Source organism: Schistocerca serialis, chromosome 3 (assembly GCF_023864345.2).
Source record: "Schistocerca serialis cubense isolate TAMUIC-IGC-003099 chromosome 3, iqSchSeri2.2, whole genome shotgun sequence".
In the NCBI taxonomy this organism is placed as follows: Eukaryota; Metazoa; Arthropoda; class Insecta; order Orthoptera; family Acrididae; genus Schistocerca; species Schistocerca serialis.
The window spans coordinates 664,077,366-664,090,151 of NC_064640.1; the positions used below are offsets into that span (position 1 = coordinate 664,077,366).

The 12,786-nt window shown below is 45.6% G+C and overlaps 1 non-coding gene across 1 annotated transcript; it reads right to left on the minus strand.

Annotated features, from left to right (window-relative positions):
* Positions 1-5,138: 5,138 nt before the first annotated feature.
* Positions 5,139-5,213, minus strand: Trnas-cga (transfer RNA serine (anticodon CGA)). The gene has a single exon. It is a non-coding gene; the product is annotated as a tRNA-Ser (tRNA).
* Between the last annotated feature and the right edge of the window lie 7,573 nt (positions 5,214-12,786).

Consider the following 12,786-nt stretch of genomic DNA (forward strand, 5'->3'; position numbering starts at 1 on the left):
CATGGAGATTCCTCCCTTCGTAAATTTCATGCAGAGCATTCATTTTCGCTTTATTTTCTTAAGTAAACCTAATTCTGTAGCTTTACTCTCCAATGACAGTATTCTGCAGGTTAGGGACGCCGTTTTATAGAAACAGCTGGTTTTCTCTAAGCAGCCAACTTGTAGCGCGACGTGGTCGCTCGCATGCAGGACACCCAAGCTTTTCGCCCGATGCTGCTGCTTGTTGCTGGAGTGTCGCGTATCCAGAAGTCTCTCGCTGTCGTTCGCTTCTGTCACTCACGTAGGACACGGCAAAGATGTGCAAAGATATGCATTAACAGGATATTGTACGGCTGTATGGCTTATAGCGAAGTTGTCATTTAACTTTAAGAAAAATTACCTGAAAGAAATTGTTTAAATTTTTGGACATGGGTGTTTATATGAATTTAAACAGTAGTTCCCTTAGTATAGGTCATATATCTTTAGGCTTAGTATCTACTGTTTCATGTGTGATCGTCATTTTTAGAGGAGAAAACATGAGGTCATTTTTTACGTTAATTTCGAGTGGAATTATCCTCTAGAATATTTAAGCTTTACTACTCTTTAAGCAGCTTCAGGTATTAACAATAGCCTCGCAACACATTACAATCTATTACATCCTGTGATACTACTTTTTTTGACACGGCAAAGAGAGTAGAGGAAAGGAAAAAGTCAGTTCGCACCAGAACAAGCAGTATACTTAAAGAGCAAGTTATCTAATAATTTTATCTGATGTGTGAACAAACATAAGTTTAGGTTAGCTCCGAAATATTATCCATTGGCGCATGAAATAGCCATTCGCTGAGCCAGCTTGGTGTTAAGTTACGTTATCTAATGAATATAAAACAGTTCACGGAATAGTAATAGAGCTTTGTATTTCAGAATACTCTTAAGCAACACTTAGTGGGTTCGATTAACGGTTTCAAATTAGTGCTTCCGTGGCTAATTATCAATGATGGTTCGTTCGCCAACACCAAACAGGCTCTTAACTATCTTACAGCTTCGACTAAGATAAACTTCGAATCCAATGAAAATTTTTAGTTCAACTGACGCAATTGACTGTGCAGTACAAGCTACAAGTTAATGACACACCTGACATTAAAATGATAGTTACTATTTCAGAACAGAAATAAGGACATTCTCGCAATAGCTGCTCTATTCAAATAGTCTCAACGGAAAGTAGACTACAATAGAATGGTTATAGAAATCTTTGTGCTTTTAGAAGAAACGTGAGGTGCCTAAGACACCTCAGAGATGAGAACGAATACGCAATCTACGGACTCCTTGTGACAGTGAAATATTTTTATTGACATTCAATTTCGAATAGTTCTCGGAAGGATAGAATACTATTCTGTGAAGGGTTACTAAAATCCGTCGTTAGAAACCAGTTTTAATACAAAATTTATCATAGGACACATAGATATAACATTTACAATTAAACTGTACCAGAAAACTATTTTTTAACTTCTTAACGTCCCAAAATAATGACGCGCGCGTGTGTGTGCGTGTGTGCGTGTGTGTGTGTGTGTGTGTGTGTGTGTGAGAGAGAGAGAGAGAGAGAGAGAGAGAGAGAGAGAGAGACACACACACACACACACACACACACACACACACACACACACACACACACACACACACACTTACCTATAATCGTAAATATTTTCAATAAAATCATCCTCAGTGCAGCGTCAAAGAATTTATCAAAGATACTTAACAGTGTATTAGGGCCTTTGCGCTGAGACGAGCAAGCTCACGTGCCACCAGTCCCGCTGTGGAAGGCAATTGAGGCAGTTGCTTTGTAAGAGCCATACAAACAACATGCCCTTGGATGCGGTCACCCTTCAACGTGCGTGGCATCAACATAACATACTCTTCTATTCAGTTGTTTGCTTCGTGAGTATTGCAGTTGTCGAATAAGACCGTCGTTCATTTGCAGTAGGGATTAAATGCAACCGTGTGTGTGTGTGTGTGTGTGTGTGTGTGTGTGTGTGTGTGTGTGTGTGTGTGTGTGTGTGTGTGTTCCTGCAAGCCGCTGTGCAGTACATCCTGCAAGTTCCTTTGGGCTAGCATTAGAGACTTTCCTCCGACACTCGCGAATGGAGCGAGGGAGAAGTGTGTATATACTTAGATATTCAGCTTACTTCCTCTTGTTCCCTCATCTCTACACAAGACAGAGACTGCAAAATTTTTGCAGAGTCTACCTTGAATACCAGTTCGTAAATTTACCCAACAGGGTTTTGTAAGCATGTAATCTTTCTTTAGATTTCCATTGATGTTCTCTGTTACATTTTAGCGTGGGCTATACCGACTTGTGAATACCTTAACAGCTCGTCTTCGAATTCCTCGTAGGTCTCCTACCTTGCCTACTCAATAAGAACTCCAAACACATACGCAACGCTCTTGGAAAAAGCCGAACTAGCGCCTCGTGTTGTTGTTTGCTACACGGATCCACCGTATTTTCGCACAACACTCCCACCAAAGTGGCTATTCACGCTCCTTCGCAACTGTTCGCTCCATCTCTTATCACTTCATAGCGTTTCCTATAACTAAACGATGTGACATTGTAAAAGTTCAGCACTAATCATTTATGACTATACCAAATGGGTAGGATTGTTTTGACAATTATTTTGTATTTATCCACATTTAAAGAACTCTCGTTGTATACAAAACTGTCGTTCGGCTTTCCCTCAAAATTAATGGGAGGAGACACATTACTTTAGACGATAACGCGATTAAGTGTTAAGATCGTAGTCCTAGTGGCAGTGACGGAAACAGTCCTCCTCAAAGAGAAGCTAACAATTCTGGTGACTACGAACCTTCATCAGAAACGAAATCCAATACCGTTAGTATCTCAACAAAATTTCGGAAGGAAGTATTGAAAGTTTTTATGATCATCATACGCATACACTTAAAGTTGCGACCTACAACTCGTTACTCAAGTCATCCATCTATAAACCACACGTCGAACATTAAATAAATATTCATGCTAAGGAAAAAACGACGTACCTAGCACTCATTTCGATGATAAAAGCAGATTAAAGAACTGGAGATAACACATTCCACTCCAGTTTGACATAGTAAGGAGTGAAGGAAAATGTGTCGATAATGGCACCTGAAATTTTAGGCAATACAATAGTGTTGCCTCGTAGAATGGAGGACGTCTTAGACGTAGCTGTGGCGTTTAAATGTGCCGCTGCCCACAACATATCTTTCGGCTCTAACACGAATACGGTGTTAGTTTTCTTCAGAAGCTTTACATACCGTTCATAAGAATCGTGAAAGCATTTCGTTGTTTTACTCTGTTTGACGACTATCGGACTTTAAATATGTACATGAGCTGCAACAAAATACACGATATGCAGACTCACAACAGGTACATCTGGCAAAAGCAGTATCTGGACCATCCTCAGAATCACATTCTGAAGTTACAAAATTAAATGCTCGTGAATCACATTCTCGAATTCAGCATCATGTGCGGGAGCAGTGTACGCGGCCGTTTGCCAGGAATATTTAAGCGTAGGGGATACAGTGCTCCCGCACATGATGCTGAATTCAAGAATGTGATTCACGGGGCATTTAATTTTGTGACTTAAGAATGTGATTCTGAGGATGGTCCAGACACTGCTTTTGCCAGATGTGCCTGTTGTGAGTCTGCATACTGTTTCATGTATTTTGTTGAAGCTAATGTACATTTTTAAAGTCCGATAGTGGGCAAAAAGGGAAAAATGAAATGCTTTCACGATCATTATGAACGGTATGTAAGTTTTGTAAAGAAAACTCTAACACCGAATTCGTGTTAGAGCCGAGAGATACGTTGAACAGAGGTACATTTAAACGACACAGGTACGTCGTAGACGTCCTCCATTCTACGAGGCAACAATGCTAGCCTGAGATCAGAATCTCCCAAACTTTAGACTCAAACTTATGCTGTTGCTACAGCATCCCAAAATAAGTCTTTTTACTTAATGATTCAGTCGCTAGAAATGTCCAGTGGTGACATCTTGAACAAGCAAAATGTGAGGCACGTAGATGTAAATCGCTTATGTTTTCATACCGATGTTGTGATGCTACCATGCAAAACGTTAGTCGTATGTGATGAATTTTTTCCTATGAAGTATTTGGTGTCTGAATCCCTACTAGAAATTGCTGCGGAACTGTTACAGTTATAAGTGCCTGGAGCATTGCATTACAGGCATATTTGTAACTGGCAAAATTTTTGCACCGCTGTAGAACACGCACTGAGTTGCTATGTGGTGTAAGCATTCAGAAACATATTGTTCCGGTCATTACTTAATTATTTCAAAATAAACGTTTTAGGATTTTTCTGTCGGTAGAATTTTGACCCTTCAGGTATCATTCTATAATTGTTTGCACCTGCTACAGAAGGCTTTGCTCCGGTAAATCTCATTTCAATGAATCTAGGACACACAATCTTGATTACTCCTAGTCAACAGCGAAATAATGGATCAGCAAGTAGCCTCTATGTTGCCACTACGGAAACGATTTAGCAAATGTTATCGTGAGTTATCTAGCCGTCGTACCGTATCTCAGTTTCTTTATTTGCCATTTGATCAAAGTGATACCAGTTCGATATTAGGTACAGCTGTCCAGTTCCTAAGATCTATGTATGGACCATTCACTAAACACATTTTGTTGCTAGGCAGACTTGACAGTGGCACAGAACATCATATGTTACCGTTTTAGCATACAAGGTGTCGAATTGCATTAGAAACATAAAATTAACAAAAAGCTTGTGAAGAAATTGCACCTTCTGTAGCGCTTTTACTAACTTTGCTTCGGCCGATGAGTTCACTCTCCAAATACCGCTTATCTTGCTTTCCGGTTTCGTTAATGTGGCCCATTACGCTGCAATAGTCACTCATGCGCCGGTGGAAACGATAGCAACTTTGGACGGGGCGGGTATGTTAACCACACACCCTCCAGGGTGTAGGGTTAAGTATTGCGTCACATGTTGTACACACTCACTGGAGGATTTTCCGACCATATTCTCGACACAGTGTGCGTATTTCATTCACAGGCTTAGAACGACAGTCTGTAAATGTGTAGTAAATATTTGAAAAGCATATAGCCACTGAAACTTTCTGGCAGATTAAAACTGTGTGCCGGGCCGAGACTCGAACTCGGGACCTTTGCCTTTCGCGGGCAAGTGCTCTACCAACTGAGCTACCCAAGCACGACTCACGCCCCGTCCTCACAGCTTTACTTCTGCCAGTATGTAGTCTCCTACCTTCCAAACTTAACAGAATGAAAATTTCATTCTAGAAACATCCCCCAGGCTGTGGCTAAGCCATGTCTCCGCAGTATCCTTTCTTTCAGGAGTGCTAGTTCTGCTTGGTTCGCAGGAGAGCTTCTGTAAAGTTTGGAAGGTAGGAGACGAGGTACTGGCAGAAGTAAAGCTGTGAGGACGGGGCGTGAGTCGTGCTTGGGTAGCTCAGTTGGTAGAGCACCTGCCCGCGAAAGGCAAAGGTCCCGAGTTCGAGTCTCGGCCCGACACACAGTTTTAATCTGCGAGGAAATTTCATATCAGCGCACACTCCGCTGCAGAGTGAAAATCTCATTCCGTATAGCCACTATTTATAATTTATTCGTGTTTACACATAACACAAAAATTTACCTCCTATTGCGATTAGTTTTAACTTATAAGCTATGTTTAATGTGCGTGCTGCTCAGTAATACTGATAATCATCCTTTAGCCACTCCACTTGGACTCACTCCTTGAAAATAATTGCCGATGCAGGTAGCTCAAACAATAATTGTCCAAACAATTTTGGTTACATCTCGTAAGTCTACGATCCTTACCGTCTAAGATTAGAAGTGCAGATAAAAGAATCAAAGAAGGGTAGCGGATTTCGTCACTGGTTCGTCTAAAAAACGAGAGAACAGTAGAGGTACCCATCCAATTCTAGTGGCAGAAAGTGAAATGATATGCGTGATGGAAAGGTTAAGCATTAAAATTCAAGGAACGCACTATCGAATAAGTCGGGCAACATATTCTCTCGAATATTCACGCCACGGAACGATAACGGCAGCAAAATCAGGGACATCCGAAATAGTACGAGATGTCATACTTCCCATGCATCATGCGTGAAGGGAACAAGAAAGAAATGGTGGCTGACTAATTTCTTCAGACATATTGTAAGGTGACTTGGCAGAAAGGATATGCCGTTTCAAAGGAAACCAGTCAGCTGTCGGAGCCAACCTCACAAGGAAACTCCTGGAAGAACTGTCTCGCAAACTTAGCCTGCAGCTTCAAAAGGGTGTTACACTTTCATCGTGTACGGCAGGCACCTGTGTTAAGATTACATTAAAACAATCGTAAGATTAATCACAATCTGAAAAGTAACGAAAAACGGGCATAGGCTGGCGAAGATCTAGGGCCTCCCCAAAGAATGGAACTTAAAGGAAACACGAAAAAATTCATTTTGCTACTTGGTATTAAGAAACTGTAAACAGTTTTACGGTAGTGATTGAACAAAAAACTTCACATGTAACTAAGACGTATTTGTTTCAGGTATGTTCTGCTCTGGTTTTCGCGGAGGCGTTTGAGAAGATACTCAGTGAATCTAAGACTACGTGGTCTCCACTCAGGATATTTGGACAGCCTGTGTGGCTACCGGTTACAACTGACAAAGGTACGTACTTTGGAAAGTATCTTGCCATTTGATTCCTTAAGTCTTCGGGTGAACAGAAATTAAAAATTCTGTTTATCAACAAAGTAAAACTCCGCGATCGGGCCCAAAGGCCCACGCTATTGACTTACTGCCGTGTCCTCACTCAAATGACATTTAAATGCGTTGTGTAGTGCAATGGAGTTGGCACATATCTGTAAACCGTTGTCAGCTTTTCAGATGCTAGACCCGCTCTTTCTCATTAAAGTAACTGCTCAGTTGGCCTCACTAGGTTACGTGAACACCATTTCACTGCTCCCATCAAGGAAAATCACTGCAAATACCGGAAATTGCACATAGGTCCTCCTTATGGCTGTTCACTCAGCTTCGAAAGTTTACCTCCAGGTAATTAGCGTCAACTATAGTCGCTAAGGAACATTTTTGTAGCCTTACGGTTGATAAACAATAAGATCTTTAAAACCTTTTTTAGGGTGAGAAATATTGTTCGTGTCGAGGACTTCTTAAAATGTTAATCGAAGCAGGACGTTTGACCATGTATTTGCTTCTCAGTGGTAGTGTTCTTCCTATCGCCTCGTCAGCACTGACACGGAGATTTAACACACCAGCTGGTGACCTCTTTCGTCCAAACTCCACAAGGCCTCTAAAATGCTATTCGGTTTCACCACAGTAAGCTGAAGCTTTGATGTGCGCTTAGTCGGATTGGTCGGCAGATCAGTAGCCTGTACCGGTTCGACACAATTTTAACTCGGCACAAATAACACGTAAGCGCGTTGGATTTAAACATTAGAAGCGTATCACCTAAGAGTTATGAGGTAGTTTTGTCTTGAGTTGTATGTCCATACTCTTGGTAGTGCTTAACAAATCACAATCTTAACGTGGTTTTTTTCTGTTTTGCTTGCACCGAAATAGCAGTTTTGCAGTATGATCGGAAAGTACCTCTGCTGCATGATACCGAGTGAATGATTCATTGTATTAGAGGCGTTAATTGGTTTTACGTTTGTGATTTGAAGACTTAAGTGAACAAGGAAGTAATTACTATTCCAAAGAAGGCGGGTGCTGACAGGTGTGAAAGACATCGAAGCATATGCTTAGTAAGTCATGCTTGCGAAATAGACGAATTACTTACTGAAGAATAGAAAATTGGTATAAGCCGACCCAGGGGAAGATCACTATGGGTTCCAAGGAAATATAGGAACACAAAAGGCAGTACTGACCCTAAGACTTATCTTAGAAGGTAGACGAAGAAAGGCAAATATACTTTTATAGCTGTTGTAGATTTCGAGAAAGCTTTTGATATTTTTGACTGGAATATGTTGTTTGAAACTCTGAAGATATCAGGGGTAAAACACAAGGAGCGAAAGATTATATAGAACTTGTACAGAAATCAGACTGCAGTTATGAGGCAACATGAAAGGAACGCAGTAGTTAAGAAGGTAACGAGGCAGGGTTGTGGATTCTCCCCAGTATTATTCAATGGATTGAGCAAGCAATCAAGGAAGCCAAGGAGAAGTTCGGAAAGGGAATTTAAGTTCAGGAGGGATGAAGAGGCTTGCTCGGGGTATAGTAGTGTGGAGATCTGCATGAAACAAGTCTTGAACACACTTTAGACAGGCCATTAATAGCAGCACCTCTGAGGTGTAGAGTCGGTCAGCCCATCAATCCATCAATCACCCCCCTGCGGGTCCGGGGGTTAGAATAGGCCCAAGGTCTTCCTGCCTGTCGTAAGAGGCGACTAAAAGGAGTCCATCCCCCTCAAGGGGGTAGTTAGAGCCTGCGTCCGGAGACGGACGGTCCCACGACCTATATTTGTGGTCTTTTTGGTTTTTCACTTCTCGTTTCTTCCTTTTTTGGTTGGTTCCTTTCTTTGTTCTTCTCCATCTCACTGTCTTCCTTACTCTTCTCCTTGCCTCCTTCTCCTTGCCTCCTTCTCCTTGCCTCCTTCTCCTTGCCTCCTTCTCCTTGCCTCCTTCTCCTTGCCTCCTTCTCCTTGCCTCCTTCTCCTTGCCTCCTTCTCCTTGCCTCCTTCTCCTTGCCTCCTTCTCCTTGCCTCCTTCTCCTTGCCTCCTTCTCCTTGCCTCCTTCTCCTTGCCTCCTTCTCCTTGCCTCCTTCTCCTTGCCTCCTTCTCCTTGCCTCCTTCTCCTTGCCTCCTTCTCCTTGCCTCCTTCTCCTTGCCTCCTTCTCCTTGCCTCCTTCTCCTTGCCTCCTTCTCCTTGCCTCCTTCTCCTTGCCTCCTTCTCCTTGCCTCCTCCTCCTTGCCTCCTTCTCCTTGCCTCCTCTGGTCTCCGCTTCGGCGTTTGTCAGTGTGTCCTCTCTCTCTTCCTTTTCCTCTTCTTCCTTCCTCCCTGCGCGCGCCTGAAGGCCGACCCACGCGTTCGCACGCGTAGCCGGTGATGGGGTAACGCGTAATTCCCCGCCCTGGGTAGACAAGTAAGGCACGCACGTACCCCCTGGTAAAGGCCAGGCCCAGGGAGGGGTGATTGCCTGAGCTAATACCTTCTGACCATGCCGATTGGTCCCTCCGTCTGTTTCTCGGGAGGTGTGACCTGAGGTGTAAACATTCACCTAAGGCGGGAGTGCCCTCTGAGAGGGTCCCCATAAGGAAGGAGCGCGCCATCGGAGACGCTGGCAATCATGGGGGATTCCTCCGCAATGGATTTCTCTTCCTCTCTCTCTCGACTTCTGCCCACAAACGGAAACATGACCAGCCCCCAGTGACAAAAGTACTACCGCCTACCCCACAGTTCCTCGTCATTTCTCGATCTGAGGAAGGAAAGGATTTTTCCTCTGTCAACCCTTTCGTTATCCAGAAGGGAGTAGATGCCATAGCCGGTACTGTTAAGTCTTGTACGAGGTTGCGTAATGGTACCTTGTTACTAGAAACTGAGAGCGCCTTTCAGGCACAGAAACTGCTTCGAGCCACACTCCTGTACACTTTCCCTGTCCGGGTGGAGGCTCACCGAACTTTGAATTCGTCTCGTGGTGTGGTCTATACTAGATCCCTCGATGGATTGACTGACGAGGAGATTGTCTTTCCTCGCTGAGCAGGGCGTGACGGCTGTCCATAGGGTCATGAAAAAGGTCAACAATGACCTTGTACCGACCCGGACACTTTTCTTGACCTTTGATAGTTTTAAGCTGCCATCGCGCATCAAAGCGGGCTACGGGGTTATTTCTGTTCGCCCCTATGTCCCGACACCTACGCGCTGCTACCAGTGTCAGCGTTTCAATCACACTTGACAGTCTTGTTCCAATGCGGCTAAATATGTCACTTGTGGCAGGGATGCCCATGAGGGTGACTGTCCACCTCCGTCTCCTTGTTGTGTGAACTGTCAGGGTGACCATGCAGCATCCTCCCGCGACTGTCCCGTCTATAAGGAAGAACGCTGTATCCAAGAAATTCAGGTCAAAGAGAAAGTGTCAACCTCGGCTGCTCGCAAGCTATTGGCTAGTAGGAAGCCCACGCTGCTCCCAGCGGGGAAATACAGTACTGTCCTCGCCTCTCCTCGGACTACCAGGGAGGTGGCAACCCAGACATGCGATCTGACCTTCAGCACCACGGTCGTCCATTCGGCCAGTGCTAAGATCGCGCGGTCGACGTCTCCTCTTCCTCCCATCACCCCCCAGACACCAGCCCCTTCATCAGCTTCTGCTAAGACGAAGACCCAGAAGTCAGATGCATGGGCCTTCAAGAAGGAGCCGTCCCGTGCAGACTTCCTACGTACCTCGACCTCCCAGCCATCGACCGGTACTTCCACCAAACGACCTTCCAAGAAGGCTCATAGGAAGCACAGTTCTCCTTCTCCTCCACGGCGCATTTCTTCTCCTGCGCCACCCAGCGGTTGCCGCCCCAGGCCGTCATCCATTTCGCCTGGCCGCACCGCTGGTAGCCGAACATCTGGCCGTCCACCGGCGGAGGAAGCTCCTCCTCCCGGCCATCTTAACGAGATGGCCGATGAACCTATAGAACCAATGGACGGTGACTGTCCGCCTACTGATGGCGGCGGCAGTACTCGCTCGAAGCCAGGCCCTCAGCGGGCTTCGAGGTGACCCCTTCTTTCATCTTCCTTTTCTTCTCACGATGGTACTTATTCACTGGAATATTCGCAGCATTCGCGCCAACCGAGAGGACTTGAAGTTGCTGCTCCGCTTGCACCGTCCGCTCGTCGTAGCCCTCCAGGAAACGAAGCTACGCCCATGCGATCAAATTGCCTTGGCACACTACACCTCTCTGCGTTTTGACCTACCCCCTGTGGTAGGTATCCCGGCTCATAGAGGGGTTATGTTGCTGGTCCGGGATGATATTTACTACGATCCCATCACGTTGCACACCGGCCTGCAGGCAGTTGCCATCCGAATTACTCTCCCCACTTTTACATTTTCCATTTGTACCATTTACACTCCATCGTCGTCTGCTGTTACCAGGGCAGACATGATGCAAATTATTGCTCAGCTACCTGCACCATTTTTTTTAACTGGAGACTTCAATGCCCACCATACCCTTTGCGGCTCTCGAGCATCCTGCCCGAGGGGCTCCCTGTTAGCAGACCTTTTCAACCAGCTCAATTTTGTCTACCTCAATACTGGCGCCCCTACTTTTCTTTCGGACACATCTCACACCTATTCCCATTTAGACCTCTCTATATGTACTACCCAACTTGCACGCCGGTTTGAGTGGTATGCCCTTTCTGATACATATTCGAGCGACCACTTCCCGTGTGTTATCTATCTCCTGCAGCATACCCTCTCTCCGTGCTCATCTAGTTGGACCATCTCCAAAGCAGACTGGGGGCTCTTCACTTCCAGGGCGACCTTTCAGGATCAAACCCTCACAAGCTGCGATCGTCAGGTCGCACACCTCACGGAAGTCATACTCACTGCTGCTGAATATTCCATCCCTCACCCTACTTCTTCTCCACGTCGCGTACCGGTCCCCTGGTGGACCGCAGCATGTAGAGACGCTTTACGTGCTCGTCGACGTGCTTTACGCACCTTTAAACGCCACCCTACAGTGGCGAATTGTATCAATTATAAACGATTACGTGCACAGTGTCGTCGTATTATTAAAGAAAGCAAGAAAGCCAGCTGGGCTGCTTTCACAAGCACCTTCAACAGTTTTACCCCTTCTGTTGTCTGGGGTACCCTGCGCCGGCTATCTGGCACTAAGGTCGCGAATGACGTCCTTGTGGCCCCTGAGGATGTCCCCAATGCCTTCGGCCGCTTTTTCGCAGAGGTTTCGAGCTCCGCTCATTACCACCCTGCCTTCATCCCCCGCAAACAGGCAGACGAGGCTAGGCCACCTAACTTCCGCTCCTCGAATCGTGAAAGTTATAATGCCCCATTCACCATGCGGGAACTCGAAAACGCACTTGGCCGATCACGGTCCTCTGCTCCAGGGCCTGATTCTATTCATATTCAGATGCTGAAAAACCTTTCTCCTGCGGGTAAAGGTTTTCTTCTTCGTACTTACAATCGCATCTGGATTGAGGGACGTGTTTCCGCATGCTGGCGCGAGTCTATTGTTGTCCCGATCCCTAAGCCGGGGAAGGACAAGCACTTGCCTTCCAGTTATCGACCCATCTCGCTTACCAGCTGTGTCTGTAAAGTGATGGAGCGCATGGTTCACTCTCGTTTGGTTTGGCTATTCGAATCTCGACGCCTACTTACCAATGTACAATGTGGATTTCGTAGGCGCCGCTCTGCTGTTGACCATCTGGTTACCTTGTCGACCTTCATTATGAATAACTTCTTGCGGAAGCTCCAGACCGCGGCTGTGTTCTTAGATTTGGAGAAGGCTTACGTCACCTGTTGGAGGGCGGGCATTCTCCGCACCATGCATACATGGGGCCTTCGCGGTCGCCTCCCTCTTTTTATTTGTTCCTTTTTAACGGATCGACAGTTCAGGGTACGTATGGGTTCTGTCCTGTCGGACACCTTTCGCCAGGACAATGGGGTGCCACAGGGCTCAGTTTTGAGCGTCGCTCTCTTCGCCATAGCGATCAATCCAATAACGGATTGCCTCCCAGCTGATGTATCAGGCTCCCTTTTCGTGGATTATTTTACCATCTATTGCAGCGCGCAGCGTACATGTTTCCTGGAGCGCTGTCTTCAGCGTTCTCT